This window comes from Petaurus breviceps, unplaced genomic scaffold, assembly GCF_028583685.1.
Source record: "Petaurus breviceps papuanus isolate PSGF00001 unplaced genomic scaffold, PetGlider_PUasm1.0 182, whole genome shotgun sequence".
In the NCBI taxonomy this organism is placed as follows: Eukaryota; Metazoa; Chordata; class Mammalia; order Diprotodontia; family Petauridae; genus Petaurus; species Petaurus breviceps.
In genome coordinates this window covers 660,389-679,790 of record NW_027185786.1, presented here as the reverse complement: position 1 = coordinate 679,790, position 19,402 = coordinate 660,389, and the positions used below count along the sequence as shown (strand labels likewise).

The 19,402-nt window shown below is 42.1% G+C and overlaps 1 pseudogene; it reads left to right on the top strand.

Annotated features, from left to right (window-relative positions):
• The first annotated feature begins 483 nt into the window (after positions 1-483).
• Positions 484-18,578, top strand: LOC138160783 (zinc finger protein 665-like; annotated as a pseudogene).
• Positions 18,579-19,402: the final 824 nt, after the last annotated feature.

Here is a 19,402-nt window from a genome sequence, read left to right as displayed (position 1 = left end):
GGCCCAACCATAAACAATTAATATCGCTCCAGTTACTGGTTTTCCTTTATTGCTGTAAAGTAGCAGCTATGTGGTGCAGTGGATGGAGTCAAGAAGACTCAGCTTCGAATTTGGCCTCAGACACTCAGTAGCTGTGTGACCCTGGGCAAGTCACTTAACCTGGTTTGCCTCAGTTTCCTCAACTGTAGAACGAGTTGGAGAAGGAAATGGCAAACCATTCCAGTATCTCTGCTGAGAAAACTCCAAATGGGGTCACAGAGAGTCAGACATGACTGAAAAAAAGTAGGCAACAACAGCAATAAAAATGGACTAGAGGTGCAGAATGAGGCATACATTTTTAGACAGGGACAATGTATTGATTTGTGTTGCTTTAATATAATTTTGGTGGAATGGGATTGAGTTAGCAGAAAATGATAAAAACGCTCACCCTCCCCCTGAAAAAATCATCAATAAATCACTAAAAATAAATAGAAGAGGGCACAAAACAGGGCAATTTTATTAGTTTGTTATACATATATTTCAAGTATATTTTTCAAAGCATATTTACATTAAAATTCTTTTTTGTTCTTTGTATATTGAAATGTTTGCTTTTGTGGATGACTGATAGTCATAATAAAAACAAAAAAAACCATCCAAAAAAAGAACTATCCTGTGTGGGAGGATTGTGCTCCTTCTCTGGAATTACAGAGGAAGGGGATCTGGGTGGCTTTGGCACTTGACTTCATTTTTCCATCCAAGATCTGACTGGCTACATTTCAGATAACTTCAGTAAATCACAGTGGATTGTACACAAGTTGCTTGTTGATGGTTTTCCTTTTTACCTCTTATTATCACAGAGGTAATACTACATATCTTTATTCAGAGAACATTTGCTATTAAATGGTGGGGAATGAGTAGGAGTACATGATTACCTCTTCAAATCTTGAAATTATTCTCCTCAATCTAGGACACAAAGGTCCCACGAATTTCTTGGGGAATGCAATCAAAATGACAAAATCCTCCTCAACTGATAAAGGTTACCTTTTCTCATCTTTCTCTTCAGTGGAAAACAGAATCCATTATACAGTTACAACATTCAAAACTACTGATTGCCTAGCAACTGGATGAAAGAATGTGTTGTTTTCTTCTAAGGCCAATAGTAGGAATACATTTTTTTTTTCTTTTTGGAGGGCAGTTGGGGTTATGTAACTTGCCCAAGGTCACACGGCTAGTTTTTTTTTTTTTTTGTATTAAGTGTCTGAGGTCAGATTTGAACTCAGGTCCTCCTGACTCCAGGGCTAGTGCTCTATTCACTGTGCCACCTAGCCGCCCCCAGGGATACATCTTAATCTTAAGAAAAAAGTGTTGTTGTTGTTTTTTTTTAATTTTTATTCAATTTATCTCAACAAGCATCTGGTAATCCTATGTTAGGAGTGAGTAGCTCTTCCCCTTTAAAGCATGACCTTTCACTGGACACCATCACATCACCAAAATACAGCTGAAAATGGAGTAAAGAATGGTGAAAAGGTGACCAAAGTCAACTCGAGCCATTTTGAAGATGCTGTGCAGCTAACAGAAGAAGGCTCCTCCCAGTCAGAATAAGTTAGAGAATGTCCCCAGGTCCAGTCTCCAAGGCACTGTCATCATGATTCTCCCAGAAGGCCAGGGTCCTCTCTCCCTAGCATCCTCCGCATGGAGATCTGAAGGGCGTGTACATGGGCCAGGCTTCCATTCCACAAGGAACAAGAACTGCCTACAGAACTCTGAATCTCCACTACGCACAACTGGTTGGGTCCTTTGTATATTTGCAATTGAACACGGGCAGACCCAACACCATTCCACTCCTGTGTGTTTCTCCGTGAACTTCTCTGTCTCTCTTTAATGACTCACTGATGTGTTTTTCTATCACTTTTTTCAGTATCACTACCACTCTCTCATCACTCTCCTAGCAAGCGTCAGAACGCAGTCCCTTAGACAGGTACCATCCCAGCCCTGGAGCCCAACTGAAGACAGTGGGGCCAAGAGACAGCCAAAAGTCCTTTGGGGGACTTCCAGTCCTGGCTATGCAGGGCCATGAAAGCCCTTCCCTGGACCAGGTGTGGTCCTAAATGAACGCACGCGCCGGCTGCGCCTGAAAGCGAAGCTCGCGTTTTAAGCCTCAGTCTGCCCATCCCCCCTCTCTCCCCAAAAGGGGGAAGCTTGGGTCGTGCGATGGCGTCATGGATGGGTCCTCCCAAGTGTTTCATTAGCTGTTTTCCCTTACAGCCCCAGGTCATAGAAAGCCTTCCCTGGGTTCTGCTGGATTCACTCTGAGTCAGTTCATGCATTCTGAGAATTCTCGGGATTCGTCCTTTCCCTAGCTTCTCACAGCACAATAATATCACATTGTATCCATATGCCATGCTTTGTTCAGCTATTTCATTCCCAGCTGGGTGAGAGGAGCAAGGGAAGGGAATAAGCCTGTGCCCAGCACTTTGCTAAGCCCTTTACAATCATTATCTCATTTGATCCTCACAACAACCTCGGGAGGGAGCTGCTGTGATGGAGATCCATTCTGCGGATGAGGAAACTGAAGCAGGCAGAGGTGAAGTGACTTGTCCAGGGTCACCAGTGTCTCGGGCAGAATTTGAACTCGGATCTTCCTGACGCCAGGCCCAGGTGCTCCATGCACTATGACGTCACTAGCTTCCTACTGGCTGTCTACCTAATTCGTGTCCAAATCAAATGTCGCTTTTTTCCATGGTGCCCTTTTGATCCCCTTTATAATTTTCTCCATGTTTTCCATGATTTTTTCTCCGATGCACATTTTCAGTCCTGGCACACTTAAAATGAGCGGGTTGCTTCCGGACTCCATTTCCCAGAATCCTTGGGAACGAGGGTGGTTGTTGCTGTTGCTGTTTTGATTTTAAAGAGGGCCAGATTCCCAGAATCCGTTTCCCTGAGGTACAGTTCTCTCAGGACCTTAGTCCCGCCCCCCGGTCTTTCCGGCTCCGCCCCATTCGTCTTCCCTGTGCATTCTGGGAATCGTAGTTCGGCGCTCACTGTAAGCAGCCCCCGTTACCGTCCTCGGATTAGGATTAGAGTTGGACTTTTTTTTTTTATTGGAGTGGGGCGTAGGGGGGACAGGTGAGTGAGCGGGGCAGGAGCGCGCGTGCTCGGACACTCTGACCTCCTCCTGGCCGCAGGACCCTGAGCTGAGCCTTAGCCTCTCCGGGCCTCAGTTTCCTCCTCTGACAGATGAAGCCCCAGCGGGAGTGGGGGAGGGTCAATGGCGGTGGGGCGGGGCCTGGGGGGCGGGGCTGGGAGGAGAAGCCGACAGTCTAAGCAGGTGGGAGGCCCTGTTTGGGTGAGGGTGTTGAGTGGGGCGGGACCTGAAATCTCAAGGGGCGGGGCTTGGGGGGCTGCACTGGGCTGGGGAGCCGAGGACAGGGGCACGTGGCTGTACCTTCCCCCCTCCTCGAGGCCCAGCCCCTCCCCACCCCAATTGGCTGACCCTCAGACCATGTCCTTTCCGTTGTGTCCCAATTCTTGGCTTGTCATTCACTGGGAGTCAGGAGAGACCTGAGTACGAATTCTACCTTGACACTTGTAGCCACTTGTCATGTTTCCCTGGCCTCGGTTTCCCTCATCTGCCTTTCCCAGTGTAATCCTAACTCTAACTCCTCGTTATGATGGGCACATGACCTTGGTTTCTTGGAAGATAATCGTGGAATTTCTGAGCTGTAATCAATCAAGCGCCTACTGTGTGCTGGGCCCTGTGCTGGGCACTGGGTATGCAAATGCGAAGAATAAAAGAAGCCCCACTCTTACCAAGAGTTTCCGGCTGAAGCGGGGGCCAGCGTGCGCGTGAGTGCAGAGTACCAGCAGCATGCAGCTAAAGAGAGCGCCAGTCAGTCCGTGATCGATGAGATGGTTTAGGAGGGAGGAGCTTCAGGTCAAAGGTGGTGCTCGAGCTTCCTAGCAAGGCACATCACTGCTGTCTGCCTCAGTTTCCTCAATTGTAAAATGGGGGTGATAATAATAATTATCTTCCAGGGTTATGGTGGGGATCAAATGAGATATTTGTAAAGCACTAAGGAAAGTGAGTGTAGTAAGTACTTAATAAATGCTCTTTTGTTTCCTTCCTCCTTCCATCCCTCCTTCCTTTCTTCCTTCCTTTGACCTGATGACTTATTTGCTCTCCTATACCTAAATTAGCTGATGGCCTGGGCTGATGACAGCCCCCATCAGAGCCACCATCTTGCATTCCTAAGCCAGAACTTGCAGAGGGTCCCGTCGGGCTGGCAGTGTTACTGTGCTCTGTGAGGTGTCTGTGTACCTCAGGTCCAGCCTCTGTAGCTGATGTCCTAGACAGGAAAGTACTGACTGAGTGATCAGTCTAGTCCCTCTGCTTGCGCCAGTTGTTGGATTAGAGTTCACTGAGTCTTCACACTGTTCCTGGGCCATTTTTCTTGTTCAGACAGTCTGAAAAACTGGTACACAGTCTCTTTATCTCAACATCCTCTGAAGTAGGTGCCCTCATTCTCTTCCTGCTCCTCAGGGAGTCAGCTAAGTCTCCTGGAGGCAGTAAGTGGCCTTCACAGGCCAGTGTGGGGGACTATTCTGCAAAAGGACAAGTAACCCAGTCTCTGTAACTCATAAGGAGTCCCTTTGCATTGGTCTGCTGACATGTGTGTCCTATGAGCACCAAGATTTCTTATCGAAACTGTCTCTTGATTCAAGTTCAAGTTGTTTCCAGGGAGTTTCCATCTTCTTTGTTTCTAGCAAGGTGTTGTTAGTTACCTGTCAAGGGTAATGAGGTCCCCTTAAGCTGAAGGTGTAGAGAGGGAATCAGCTTCCCATCAAGCTGTGAGATGGTGTGCTAGTGAGTGTCTGCAGTCGATCCATCCTCAGCTTGCCTCATATCTTGTGAGACATTTTGGATGGTTAGTTTTGTTTGATTCTCCCCTCCCCCCCACTTTTTTTTGTTATAAGTGATGATTCAGAAAGGGAGAAGGGAGGATTACATTGGGAAATATGTATAAAGTTAAAATATATATATATATTTTTTTAATTTTCTCCAAAGACTTAAGTAAAGTAATTTCTCATATGTCTTATCAGATAAGGATAGATAAATGGAAATGTTTCTTAACTAAATGCAAGAATGATCAAGTCATTATCAACTTGAGTTGACTTGAATATTATGAAGAATATAAGGGAAAATTATTTTATTTCAGCCCATGTCTCCTAAATCCCCTTAGGAGTAGGAAAGAGTCAGTATCTTAGGAACAGAAATTCATGGCCCTTCATTATGTTTCTTCAAAAAGATGGGACTTCTTATGGGGGTTTGATTTCTTCTGAAGTGAAACAGTGAACTCACTTGTACACCAGTAATGCCAGTTAAGGTGAGTTAAGGATCTTTAAGAAAGGGCTGGCCTCCCATTTGCCTCTTTCTCCTTGTAGTGTGAATGTAAATTTTAAAGATCTTCCCTGCCCCTAGGCTAAAGTGCACCAGAAGCCTGGGGAGGGAGGCTTGTTTTTCAGTAGATACTTTTTGATTGGCCAGTGGGTCAATAAGGTTGTTACATTCTCTGAGCCAGGAGAAGGCTATATAAGCCCTGATGCGTAGCTTTGTTTTGGGACTCACTTTGAGAAGTGTTCTGTGATTTGATCTGAATTCTGGGAAGCCGTTGTTGAGAGTCCCCCGGCTTTGAAAAACCCAGAATGTGGAAACCCAGATGTTGACTGGGTATGGATGTAATGGTTGGACAGTTTGGAAATCTGTCTACTTGATGTTTCTGTCTTGATAATTATGCCTGTATACTTTGAGGTTCAGGGTGCTGACCTTTTCTCCTGAACAAGGTAAATGATATATGTATGACTGATTAAAGTAAGCTTGTTAACCCATTTTGAGTTGCTTTCCTTTAACAAAGCAGATCCAAGAACCTGTATGGGCAGCAAACCCTGAGGACGTGCTTGGGGTGCTTGCTGCTACACTCCTCCTCCAGTTCTGACTCGTGAAGACTCTGGTCTTGACCAAAAAGGGAGAATCAAGGTGGAAGAGAACATGGCTACTGGGCACCTGCCAGACAGTGACCAGGTGAGTAATCCTAACCCTAACCTCCTCTTTCTCCTGAAATGCCACCTCGTCCCTAGATGTGCAAACAGCTTTCTTTCCGTTGGCATCACCTACTCTGCTCTGCCAAGTTATAGCCAGAGACCTTTCTGTCATCTCTGCCCTCCCAGAAGCTTCTACCCTCTTGCCTGGAATCCTGCTGCCTGGATGACACTGTGGCTTATGTTTTTCTATGTTTACCCCTGCTTAGAGGCTCCCAGCGGTCTTTTGTGTAAGCCTGGACAAGATCCAGGAACCTACTGACTTCTCTCTGGTTTTCTTTGTCATTGTTCCTTCTGGTGAATTTTTGTTTTATTTTATTTTTTGCACCTTGACTGAACATTTTGTGAAAGAGCTGGGCTTCTCTTTGACCTTTCACCTTAACCAGAAACCCCATAATCCTTTTAAAGAGATAGTAGCATTTCCTTAGTTACTATAGAAGAGGTTATTGAAGCTGGTGTTAACACTAGTGTGAGAAGTTTCAGTGATATCTTGGAGATAATTCATTTATTAAATTACTCATTCAGCAAGTTTTTGAGTCATTGAATGTGTTTCACCCTATAGATGCTAAAAATGGATCACGGATAAAGGAAAGGATAGAACATGGACTGACACCATTTCCTATAGTTTAACAGATGTAAAGCACTTGCCAAAATGAGGAAGGAAAGAGAACTCGGAAAATACTCCAACCAGTAACCCCTTACTTGCCTATTTCCCTTCTGAATTTAATGTATTACTAATCCAAACTCTGTGAATGTGTGTTCAGCCTTCCTTTGAGTGGTTCAGATAAAAGTGAAGTCCATGGGATTCCTGAACCTCCTCCCTCTTCTCCTCATACACCCTAATGATAGGACATACAAGAGGTACCATCTTTTCTCTTTCATTTCTTCCCTGGTATATTTTTCCACTTCCTTTTAATTTCACTCCTTGTGTAAGAACATCAAACACAGAACAAGCCATCCCAATCTTCTTTTGTCTTACTGAACTCCCTCTGTGCTCCTTGGCGAATCTATAAGACACTTGTCTTTTCTTGTGTTAGAACAGAATGTAAGCACGTTTTCATCATTAAGCTCCTTGTAATGGTGCAAATATTATCTTCTTATGTATCTCTTGACTCCTATGTTTGTAATTCAGAGTTTCTGCTTGTGTTGACCTTTTCATATTTCAATGACTGAAATTCCTCTATTCAATAAATATATTCATTTCCCCCCATAATATGAGATTTAGTCTTATAGGGCAAGTTATTTTTGGTTGTAAGCAAAAGTTTGTAAGGCAAAAATTAAAACTTTTGCCTTTTGGTATATTATATTCTAAAAATTTCTCTCTTTTTTAATAATTGCCACCAGTCCCTTATATTTTCTTTCGTTATTTTAATATTTTGAATTTGTTTTCACATTTCTTACTATCTCATGGAATCATTGACTTCTGTTTGTTCTATTCTGTTTTCAAGGAGTTTGCTACATGGATAAAGTTTTACTCCTTCTGTTCTAAGCTATTTATTTCCTTTCTATTCGTTCTTTATTTCTTTTAAATGAGATTTTTCTTTTTTTTAACCTCTTGTGTTATTTCCTCCTGGTATTATATTCCTTGTGACCAAGTCATCTTCCCCCCAAGGCTTTGCTTGACCTTGTGCTAGAGTTGCTTTCTTTTTGGGGTTTTTCTTTTGGGCATCTCTTGATCCATAATACTTCTTCATAGTTCTCAGTGTCTTTTTTTTTGTTTGTTTTCTCATTTCTCCAACTTTAGCTTCTGATTTAGAACTCTGTGTCCAGTCAGGTTGTTTTTCTTTCCCCCACATTTGTGTATGAGGTAGTCAAGACTTGTTTGGTCTTGACCTCAGCTTGAGTGCTTGCCGCCAGCTTTCACCTCCTCTAGAGTTCAGAGCGAGGGAAGGCATCACTTCCCCAGTTAGAAAGCTGGGTTTGGTATCCCCAGTTAGGACTCTGCCATGGTCTTCTGTCCTTCTTGGGTCTTTTTTGGTAATGATCTGCCATTACCTTCTGGCCTCTTCAGCTGAGCCCATGCTTGTTTTCCTCTGACAGGACCTTTCTTCTAGCCCTATAACTTTTTGGATGCCTTTTCGTACAGCGCTTCTCTAGATAAAGCACCTTACTGATGTTTCCATATATGAATTTCTTGTTATATTTTTAGTTTCATGTCCTTTTAAGGTCATGGTTGGCATTTACACTGGAGAATTTACCTATTCACACTGCCATCTTAATGAGAACACCCAAGTCATGGGTTAAATTGGAAGGAGAACAACAAATGGGAGAACAGTGGAACAGATTTTTCATTGTTTCCATGAAAAAATTCACTTTTGGTGACTGCAAATCCATCCCCAGTGTGCCATAGGAAGAAATGAAAATAGTTCTGTAAGTGAAAGCGAGAGGAGTGCTTGTATCAGACGTGTGTTTGAGGAATAGAGATGCAAGCCAAAAAGAGCTGTGGGTTGGTTTTAGCTAACAGGAGATGAATCTGTATTAATGGAAGGAGGAAGGTATAGAATTGGTCGGTAGATTGACATTTAATCAGCACCTAACCGGTGAGCCCTAGAAAGTCTAAGTGCTTGTAACAGGCCTCTGAAGGTCTACAAGTCAAGAAAGACACACAGATATTCATACTCATAGCCTCACAAATTCACACTCGTACATTCACACAACATACAAGCACATATTCACACATATTTATGGAGTGGACCAGGAGTAATATGTGACACTCATTTGGCTTCTCACCCACTGTAACAGAGCATGTAGACACCTAGCCTCACTATGTCCTTGGGTGTGTCTGTAGTAAAGGCTAATATTCACATAAAATCAAATCTCCAGATCGCAAACATAGAGTTTTATCTTTGAGGTCTTCCATTAGAGCCCTGAGATGTAATCAGAGTAATAGCATGCTTTTAGGCTGAATACAAAGTACAAACAAAACATAAATAACTCCTTAATGGAGACAATGCTGATTTGAAAGCCTAAGGGACTGATTTATGACCTCAGTCTTTGTCTCTACAGTTGTACAATTATTGAAAATAGAGATTGCCAATTGCCTTGCTTATGTTTTGTTGACTTTGAAATAGTAATAATGATGACAGTGCAATTTTGGTAGAATTAAATGCATCCTTCAGAGTTTTCTTCCAGCCAGCTATCTCTCTACAGTCATATGCTCATGCACATGCTATGATCATATACGAATCCTTGATAGGAATAAGGAAAGAGAAAACAAACTTTACCAGTCCTCGTGCATAGGGAGCAGGCCCTAGAACTAGACAGACCAAGATTCACATCCCAAATCTGACAAACTTTGGCTATGTGACCCTGGGCATGCTATTCAACTCCTCTGTGCTCTAGGCAGCTCAAAAACTAAAGTGTAGAGAAAACACTGCCTGACGTTGGGAGAGGGAACTTCCCCGTTACATTGAAGTCATAGGTCTAGTCTCTATCCCTTTACCTGATTACTAACATCAGTGTAGCCATAAAATAGAGGTCCAAGATCTCCCTATGGCCATGGGAGATGGCCTCTGTAGAATTGAATCGAAGAGGGGCTTTCTCCAGATGGTTCAGGTTTGTGTAGTTGATGTACTGATCGCATCAAATCCAAGACACATCCTTCTCAGTGATTCACTGCACTCAGGAGATTGGCCTCCCTATTCGTATATGGGAAAATTAAATGGATGATGGATGCCTGTTGTTGGGAGTATGACGTCTATTTGGCTGGGCAGTCTACTAGCACATATCTCTAAGACAGGTTTTATTCTATAAATGGACAGTGAACCAGACCCAGAACTGAAGAGGAGGAAGAGACTGTGCTTGATGACACTTTGGAGATTCCATAACCCTTGCTGTGAATCCATCTTTTGTCTTGATGCTCTGGCACAAGCTGACTGTCTTCCGTGTCTGGAATGCACTCTCTCTTTGTGCTCGTTAGAATCGATTTTTCTTCAGAGCCCAGCTTACATGGCATTTTCTACACGGGGACATTCTTTATCGTTTTAACTACAGGGGCTTCCCCCCCTGAAATTCCCTCATATATTTGTTGTTTGTTTTTATCGATGTACATACTGTTTCTTCTGATAGAATACAACTCCTTGAGGACAGGCACTATTATGTTTTTGTCTTTGTATTCCTAGCACCTGGTACAGTATCTAGCACCCAGTAAGTAGGAACTCATGAGTGCTAATAATGGAGCCCAAGCTGTTTCTGACACAGTAACATATATTGGTACTATTGTGAGTTGGCTGGCACTAGGCTCTCCAAAGAATCAGACATGGCGAGGCAAATGGTGGATCTGAAGCATAAAGTCAAAGAAGCCTCATTTGAGTCATTGAGTTGTTCGCCCTTCATCTTCAGAAAGGACCAGTGACATCACAGATGATGTCTTGACTTGTGCTAAGACGTCTTTAAAAAAAGTAATGACTAGAAGAGAAGGGAGATAGACATCACTCAATCCACGACTGTAGGTTCGGATGATCATTTGTCATGAAGGTTCTAGTGAAGATTCTTTCATGTGTAAGTTGGATTAGATGGCTTCTGAGGACCCTTCCAACTGTCAGAGTCTGTAATTGTGTGACTTATGAAGCCTTTCTATGTGCCAGAGACTATGCTGTGTTCTGGGAATGCAAACACAGAAGTAAGCCATTCCATACCTTCCATACATAGGTATGGACGAAGTAGATACAAGTGATAACATCAGAGGAAGGCACTTGCAGCTGCAGAGATCAGGAAAGGCCTCCCAGGTGTGAGGGCCAGCCAGTAGTGCAAAGACAAAGAAAATGGAGTCTCATGTTTGAGGAAGAGTCAGAAGGCCAGTGTGGCCAGACTGGGTGTTATGGGGGGAGGGAGGTTGAGAAACACTTCAGATGTCTAACAGAAGAACTGCTAAGAGGGTATGGTAATTATGCAGGCTAGCAGCATGAAGGCCTCCATTGGGGTAGTTGTTGCGTGTGAGTAGAAGGGAGAGATGCTATAGAGGTAGAAATAACAAGATCTGGCAATTGTTTGGTTATGCAGAGTGAGGAACAGGGCGTCTAGGAGTCTTGGGTAACACTCAAGTTAGAGATCAGAATGACTGGGGGGATGGGGAGGAAACAAGAATGTATTAAATGCCTACTCTTCACCAGGCTGGGTGCTAAATACCTTACAAATATTATTGCACAACAACCCTGGGAAGGAGGTTCTAATAGCCCCATTTTTCAGTTGAGGAAACTGAGGCAGGCAGAGGTGAAGTGATTTGTCCACAGCTAGTAAGAGTTTGAGGTCATATTTGAATTCAGGTCTTCCTGACTCTAGGCCCAGTGATCTCTTGCCTGAGCCTCCTAGCTGCCTCTGTGTGGAGGAACCAGCAAGTACAGAAGAGGATTGAGTTTGGGGAAAGTCATAATGAATTCTATTTTGTATGTGTTGAATTTGAGATGCCAACAGGGCTTCTGTTTGAAATGTCCAATAAGCAGCTGATGTTGCCAGACTGGAGCTCAGGAGAGGAGACCTGGGCTGGGTCTGTAGATTATGGGAATCTTCAGCTTTGTGATGATAAAGAAATTCAGGTGAACTGATGAGGTCACTTGGAAAAAGGGGAATGTGTCCAAGCTCGATCTTCCACAGGAAGAGGATGTGTTTGGAATGAAGGAAGCAGCAGCTTGCTAGAAAGTAGTTTCATATTAAGTAGAGATTGCATGGGGGAAGAAGATTTGTATTTTAATCTTCCACTTTTGGCCAGCTTCTGAATAATACTGCCCCAAAGGGGGTGATCAGTAATGAAGAGTGAGTGATGTCTCTAGAAGGAAGTGTGAAGGGCACATTTAACTTGAGTCTAAGTGTGGGAACTGATTTGTAAGGCTGACCCTGAGTAATAAAGTACAGTTGTTTACAATCTAGCAAGAATAAAGGAAGGAAAAGGAAAGTAGATCCTCGAGAAATCCTTGACATGGAGTGCTCCAATCCCTTGATACCCATTCCCTTCTTGTAATACCAGCTTCACTTCTCCTAACTTTCTGACCAGCTTCTAAGTACAGCTGGACCAGAAACTGCCCTGGAGGACTTAGGCCCTAATCCCCAGAGACCTCCACTATCCACATTAGTGTATGTAGTCTCTATCCTCAGCCGGCCGACAATCTCATTTTACTCTCTGGCCATTTTCTTGCTGCCACACACAGGCCTGCTTCCCTCCCTGCCTCCTTCCAGTTCTTGGACTATGATCAGATCTTTTCTGTCATTGCTAATGGGATGGATGAGTGAGCCTGTTCCCCTGTGACTCCACTCACCATTCCTCTGTGACCTTCTCTCTCCTGCATGTGTTATCTTCTGCTAGTAGAATGTAAGCTTCTTGAGGGGAGGGACTATCTTTGTTTTTGTATCCCAGCACTTAGCACAGTGCTTGGGCCCATAATAAGCCCTTAACAAATGCTTTTTCATTCATTCATGTTCCATATGAGGAATGGTCCCCAGGTGAGAAGGAATGTTTTTTGATGTTTCAGACAATACTGAAATTCCAAGATGTGGCTGTGGATTTCACCCAGGAGGAATGGGGGCTGCTGGAACCATCTCAGAAGGACTTGTTCAGGGATGTGATGCTGGAGAACTATGGGAATTTTATCTCCCTTGGTAAGAATGGCTTTTCTCTCCTGAATCATCTCACCCTGGGATTTCTTGGCATTTTCCCTTTTTACAGGTTGTAGGATGGCTGAAATGTTTCACTGAGCTTTAACTTCATGTGAAGGCATATTCACATCAATGCCTGTAATGTAGAAAGATCCCGAAATCCTTTGGTATTGCTTCTTCTTTTTTTTTTTTAAAGCAATTGGGGTTAAGTAACTTGCTCAAGGTTACACGGCCAGTTATTTCTGGGTGTGGTGCTGAGTATCTGAGCCCAGATTTGATCCAGGTCATCCCGGAACTGGAGCCGGTGCTCTTACTCGCTGAGCCACCGCTCTTACTCGCTGAGCCACCTGGCCGGCCCTAAGCAATTGGGGTTAAGTAACTTGCTCAAGGTTACACGGCCAGGTGTTTCTGGGTGGGTGCTAAGTGTCTGAGCCCAGATTCGATCCCAGGTCATCCCGACTCTGGGGCCGGGGCTCTTACTTGCTGTCCTACCTGGCTGTCCCGGTATTGCTTCTTCTTACTGCATATTCATCCAGAGCAAAAATTCTGCACTCAAGTCCTAGTATAACTACTTGAAGACATGAAAGTTTCCATCTTTATAATAGAAAGTATCTTAAAATGAAATAATTTTCTTTCAGTCCAATTCAAACCCTGACACTTGCCACAGAATACAACAGAGTATCCTTCAGAGGTCCTTTCTAGCATGCCTTCTATTCCCCAAAGAGAAAAATGGCCAAGACTGAGTTCTGAAGTGTCTTTCCATTCTCAGCAATTTTTGGATTATTTTTCTCATGAGCAGGGCTTATAGTTTCCAAAGGAGACGTCCTCTCCCAGTTGGAAAAAAGGGAAGCACCAAGACAGCCTGAGAGAGAAATTCCAAGTAGGTGAGTGCACCTTTGGAGAGAGCTTAGATCCTGTTAGATGATTGCAAGTGTCACCCCAGCTGCCACACCAGTGAGGAGCCTTACCTTGACATGTTGGAGTGGTACTTCTCCTTGAAGGGCCCCAAGCCACAGGGAGACATTTCTGACCATCCCTCTGGAGCCACTTCCTCCTCTTTCCCCTGAAAAATCATTGTCCTCAATGTCCTTACCTCACGTTTACTTCCAGTGTCAGAGAAATGGGTGTTTGGGTTTTTTTCTGATGCTAATTCTTGTACCTATACTATATCCTTTCTTATTATTTTTTAGTCTTCTTGCAGCCGCATTCTTTCCCCTTTCTAAGGCTTTTTTCCTTCTGCTTTCAGATAGAGATAAGTCCGACTCATATTTAAAAGAACGAACCTTCACTTGTCCCCGTGGCTTGTTTTATCTGCCTTCCATCTCATCTCTGTTCACTTCTAAACCTCATAAACTTGCGATCTGCATCTTCTTCCTCCATTTCTTCTGGTCTCTTTCCTTCCTTGAAATTTTGCAATCTGCTTTTTATTCCTATTGTTTTATAGTTGATGGTTTCCTATATAGTAGCTTATATATCTATAATACTTTATGATTTATAAAGTGTGTTTCTAAACTATGAGGTTGGAAATGAAAATCCTATTGTCCCCAGAGCCTGAGTGAGACTCACTGAGATTTTGACTTACCTGTGATTCCTTGGACAATAATTCCAGGAACTCAAGGCTAGACTTTCTGTATCTCAGTATTAAAAGAAATCTTGGTTCAGGCCTTGCCCTGGTCCATTAGGCAAACTCAGAAAATAGAACAAAGGAGTTTATTATTAGCACACCAAGGTAACTTGCAGTTGAGTGCAGCTGGTAGATTCATACTGCCTACATACTGCTTTTATAGACAGGAGTCAAAAACTTCCATATTAGGGTTATACAGTCCTAATTGGTGCACATTTTCTGTGAAGAGATGGGATTAAAGCTGCCTCGCCCTTATAGTACCATAGGAAAATGGAATTAGTACTTTCTGGACCACCATCCCATGCAGGCTGGTTGTGCATTACCCAAACTCTAAGAAAGGTTTTTTTAAACTTGGGGTCACTCAGTGACTGCACAAGTGATTGACTTTGCACATCAGTCTAGCACTCTCACTCCCTGCCCCCCCTTCTCCCACCCCCAGCTTAGCTGTTCTGCTTTTGGCAGAGTGAGAACACCTGCAGAGGTCCAGATCATTGGAATTCCTTATCCTTACTGTATTATGCCTCTGTAAAATAATAACATGTCATATTTATATGGTGCTTTAAGATTTGAAAAGTGCTTTCTCTCATTTGACTCTCACAACAAACCACCTAGCTGCCTAACATGATCTGCTGCCAAACCAAATCTTTCATACCTGAGTAATTAATATTTTAACCCTGTATGTAGGACTTCATATTTCTCTCTGTTAAATTTCAAAGTTTGTTCTGGTCCATTTTTCTAGCCTACTGAGATATTTCAAAAATGTCTTTATTCAGTTTGAATCTGTTAGAAGTATACTCAGTCTAGGAATAAACAATAGCTGTTGCAGAGCCAGGAAGGTTTTCATTATCTTTATTTTATATTTATTCTTTCCTGAATAAATGGGTAACCTCAAAAGGCTACAGAGAATCAGATAAACGCAAGCCCTTTTATGCTACTTCTCTTAGAATTTCCTGCCTTGTTCCTCCCTTCAGAACTGGGATTAGTCCCAGCTCTTCTGGGTTATAATCTTTCTGACCTGCCCATTACAGGCATGTTCCCTCTGCCTACCAACATGAGCTACGTGCATCCCATGATTGGGATCTAATTCTGTGTGGGGTGTGTCAGTTACTATGCATAAGGCTAGTTAAGCATGCATGTTAGTGGAGGATCAGTGACCATCCTTTGACCCTAGCCGGTCTGAGCCAGCTTAGCCCTGGCCTCTTCCAAGGGTCAACTTACAGATTTCTTCCAGCCATGTGATTGGATAGCGTCGCTCTGCCCTTCCCTTATCCTGATTTACACTTTCCTGCACGTCCTGTGCAACATCTGGTTTTGGAACATCCTTTGTTCCTCTGGAATCTGTGGAAACCAAACTGCTAGCATTTCTCATGTATCTAAAGATGAAAACGTGCTTTCTGTGATTTCATCCACAGTATTACCAAAATTGTCAGATGAAACAAGGCCGAGGAGAATCCCTGATTGTGAAACTGGAAAATATAATCCATATGGACAAAATCCTTTATTCTAGACTATACTTTCACAAGGTTTTTTAACTGGCCGCGAGCTCAGCGCACATTTCTTCATCTTATCCAGAAAGACAGCTTGAAAGGTTTTATCATAGTATTCTTGGAAGCTAGATATCTGCTCTTCCCATCCCACATAAATCTTATTAATAATGAACTTTATTTTGTATTACCTGCTTTTATTAAATTACTGCTGGATCTTAGGAGTTATTACCTTCTTTTCTAATGCTCTAGCCATCTGTTTGATAACAAGCAACTAAATTTAAGGTTAGTTTGCTGAGAATGAGTTCAGACTTAACAATATCTATTTTTTCAGAATTAACTTGTTCATTCTTTCTGATAATTCAGCTATTTACAAAGTCCTGGGCTGTTAAGTGTCCTGTTCCTCTCTCCAAACTTAACTTAGGCTTCAGTTTCTACTTAAAAAAATGGTGTGTGGGCGGGGTGGGGAGGAGAGCTAGGTTGGTTCTACCTGTTTCAGATTAATAATCACTCTCCTTTATTGATTTTTTTCCTCTCCAGAGTTTCCTCAGAAATATAATACAGTTGAACAAAAGGGAAGTCAGAAGTCAGTCCTTGCCGCACAACATCAAGCTTCTGAAGCCAGCTTCAAATACTTTTCAGACTTAAGTGAATATAATGGGAGTGATATAGGTGAGAAACTTTATAATAAACACAAGAAACCCTTTGCTGACCACTCAAACTTTATTCATTACCATAGAATATATACTCAAGGAAAACACCCTAAACATAATGAATTTGGCAGAGCCTTTAGTATCAATTCATGCCATCCTGTACATCATAGAATTCATACTGAAGAGAAACCATTTGAATGTAATGAATGTGGAAAAAACTTCAGTAGTAAACAAAACCTAACTGCATATCAAATAAGTCATACTGAGAAGATACCATTTAAATGTAATAAATGTGGGAAAACTTTTAATAATAATCAAACCTTATCTCAACATCAAAGAATTCATACTGGGGAGAAACCATTTGAATGTAATGAATGTGAAAAATCCTTCGACCATAAGGGGAATCTCTACAAACATAAGAGAGTTCATACTGGAGAGAAACCATTTGAATGTAATGAATATGGAAATCATTCAGCCAAAAGGGAAACCACTTTAAACATCAGAGAATTCACAGTGGAGAGAAATGTAAAAAAATTCACAATGGAAAGAAACCATATTTATGTAACAAATGTGGGAAAGGCTTCAACTCTAAGCAACATCTTGAAATACATAAGATAATTCATTCTGGAAAGAAGCCCTGTGAATGTAATGTATGTTGCAAAGCCTTCCACAATAAACATTACTTAGGAAAACATAAAAAAATTCATACTGGAGAAAAACCTTGTAAATGTAATGAAAGTGGAAGAGCGTTCAGGGAGAAAGGAAGCCTTGAAAAACATAAGATGATTCATACAGGTGAGAAGCCCTTTGAATGTAGTAAATGTGGGAAAGCTTTCAGCAGTAATAGGTATCTAATTCAACATCAAAAAACCCATACCGGAGAGAAACCCTACAAATGTAATGAATGTAGGAAAGCTTTCAGCAGTAATAGCTACATAATTGAGCATCAAAGAATCCATACTGCACGAGAGCCTTATAAATGTAATGAATGTGGGAAAGCCTTCAGCAGTAATAGGTACTTAATTCAACATCAAAGAATCCATTCTGGAGAGAAGCCATATAAATGCAATGAATGCCGGAAAGTCTTCAGCAGTAATAGGTACTTAATTCAACATCAAAGAATTCATACTGGAGAGGAGCCCTATAAATGTAATGAATGTGGGAAAGTCTTCAGCAGCAATAGCTATATAATTGAACATCAAAGAATCCATACTGGAGAGAAGCCTTTTAAATGTAATGAATGTGGGAAAGTTTTCATCAGTAATCAGAAGCTATCCAGACATCAAAGAATCCACACTGGAGAGAACCCTATAAATGTAATGAATGTGGGAAAGGCCTCAGCACTAAAATGTACCTAATTCAACACCAAAGAATTCATACTGGAGAGAAGCCCTATAAATGTGATGAATGTGGGAAAGCTTTCATAAGTAATAAACAGCTATCCAGACATAAAAAAATTCTTGCCACAGAGAAGCCATATAAATGTGATGAATGTGGGAAAACCTTCTGCACCAATTCTCTCTTTGAAGCACATAAGGTACTAGTAAGAATTTCCATGAATGTACCCAAACTTGGAGAAACATAGACACACATCATTTCCAAGATATGTGTCAACTTTGGGTCAGGGCATAATGAGTGCGAGATAGGAGCATCATCTAAGCTATTTATGCTAAGCTACATTTTCTTCTAAAAAGGCAAGAAACTGTTCTTGGGACTTAATTGCTCCAGAGGACAACGTCTCAAAACTGTTATGACAGCTTACTGGTCACCTAAGGCAGAGGTGTCAATTATGGAGCCCATCCGGGACACTCTTAAGTGAACCACATTAAAATGTAATTGGGAAATATTTAACAAAATCAAAATACAGTTCAACATAGATCATATTAGTATGTCATTTTCTAAGTCAATATGCAGCCTATGGAATCCTTATGTATGGGTTAGTGGGCTCCATTTTTATTTGAGTCTGACACCACCAACGTAAGGCATAAAAAGCCCTGTGCACAAAGGAATTGGGTTCTCAAGGACTCTAAAGTGATCAGGTGGATCTCCATGTGGAGAAGAAGGGAACTAACAATGCTGACTCTTCATTAAATGTGGTTCCTGTAATATTACTAATTAAACCTCCTCTTGGAAAACATGATGGTGCATTAGTGTCTCATTTCATTCTGATCATAAGCTTGAGCCACTAAACAAACCTGCCTGAATGAGGCCTGGTTCAGAACATTTAACATAATGAGAACTGAGTTGGAATAACCTCACAGCTGAAGTTGGAGAAGGGCAATGAAGAGGAGGAAGGGACCTTGCTGCCCTCATATAGCAGCTTTGCACCCCATTACCCCCACACTGTTGTACTTCTGGCTGCATATCCAAGGCCTCCTAATAGAACAATGTTAGAGCTCCTACCATCTTGGGGGGATTAGTTCAGTAGATGTTTATTTTTTATTTTTAGTTTTCAACATTCATTTCCACAAGATTTTGAGTCATAAATTTTCTCCCCATCTTTCCCCTACCCCCACCCCAAAATAGCAAGCCTAATAAATACCCTTTCCCCCAATCTGTTCTCTCTCATATCCTCCTCCATGTCTCCCCCCCCTAACTTTCTAGTAGGGCAAGATAGATTTCTATACCCCACTGCCTGTATATTTTATTTCCCAGTTGCATGTAAAAAAACCCAATTTTTAAAAAAACATTTGTTCTTAAAACTTTGAGTTCCAGATTTTCCTCTTCTCCCTCCTCACTTGCCCCCACTGGGTAGATAAGCAATTCAATATAGGTTGTACATGTGTAGTTACGCAAAACATTTCCATAGTAGTTATATTGTGAAAGACTAATTATAATTCCCTCCATCCTATCCCACCCCCCATTTATTCTATTTTCTCCTTTGACCCTGTCCTTTTTCAAAAGTGTTTGCTTCTAACTACCCTCTTCCCCAATCCACCCTCCCTTCTATCATCCCCCCTTCTTATCCCCTTCCCCTC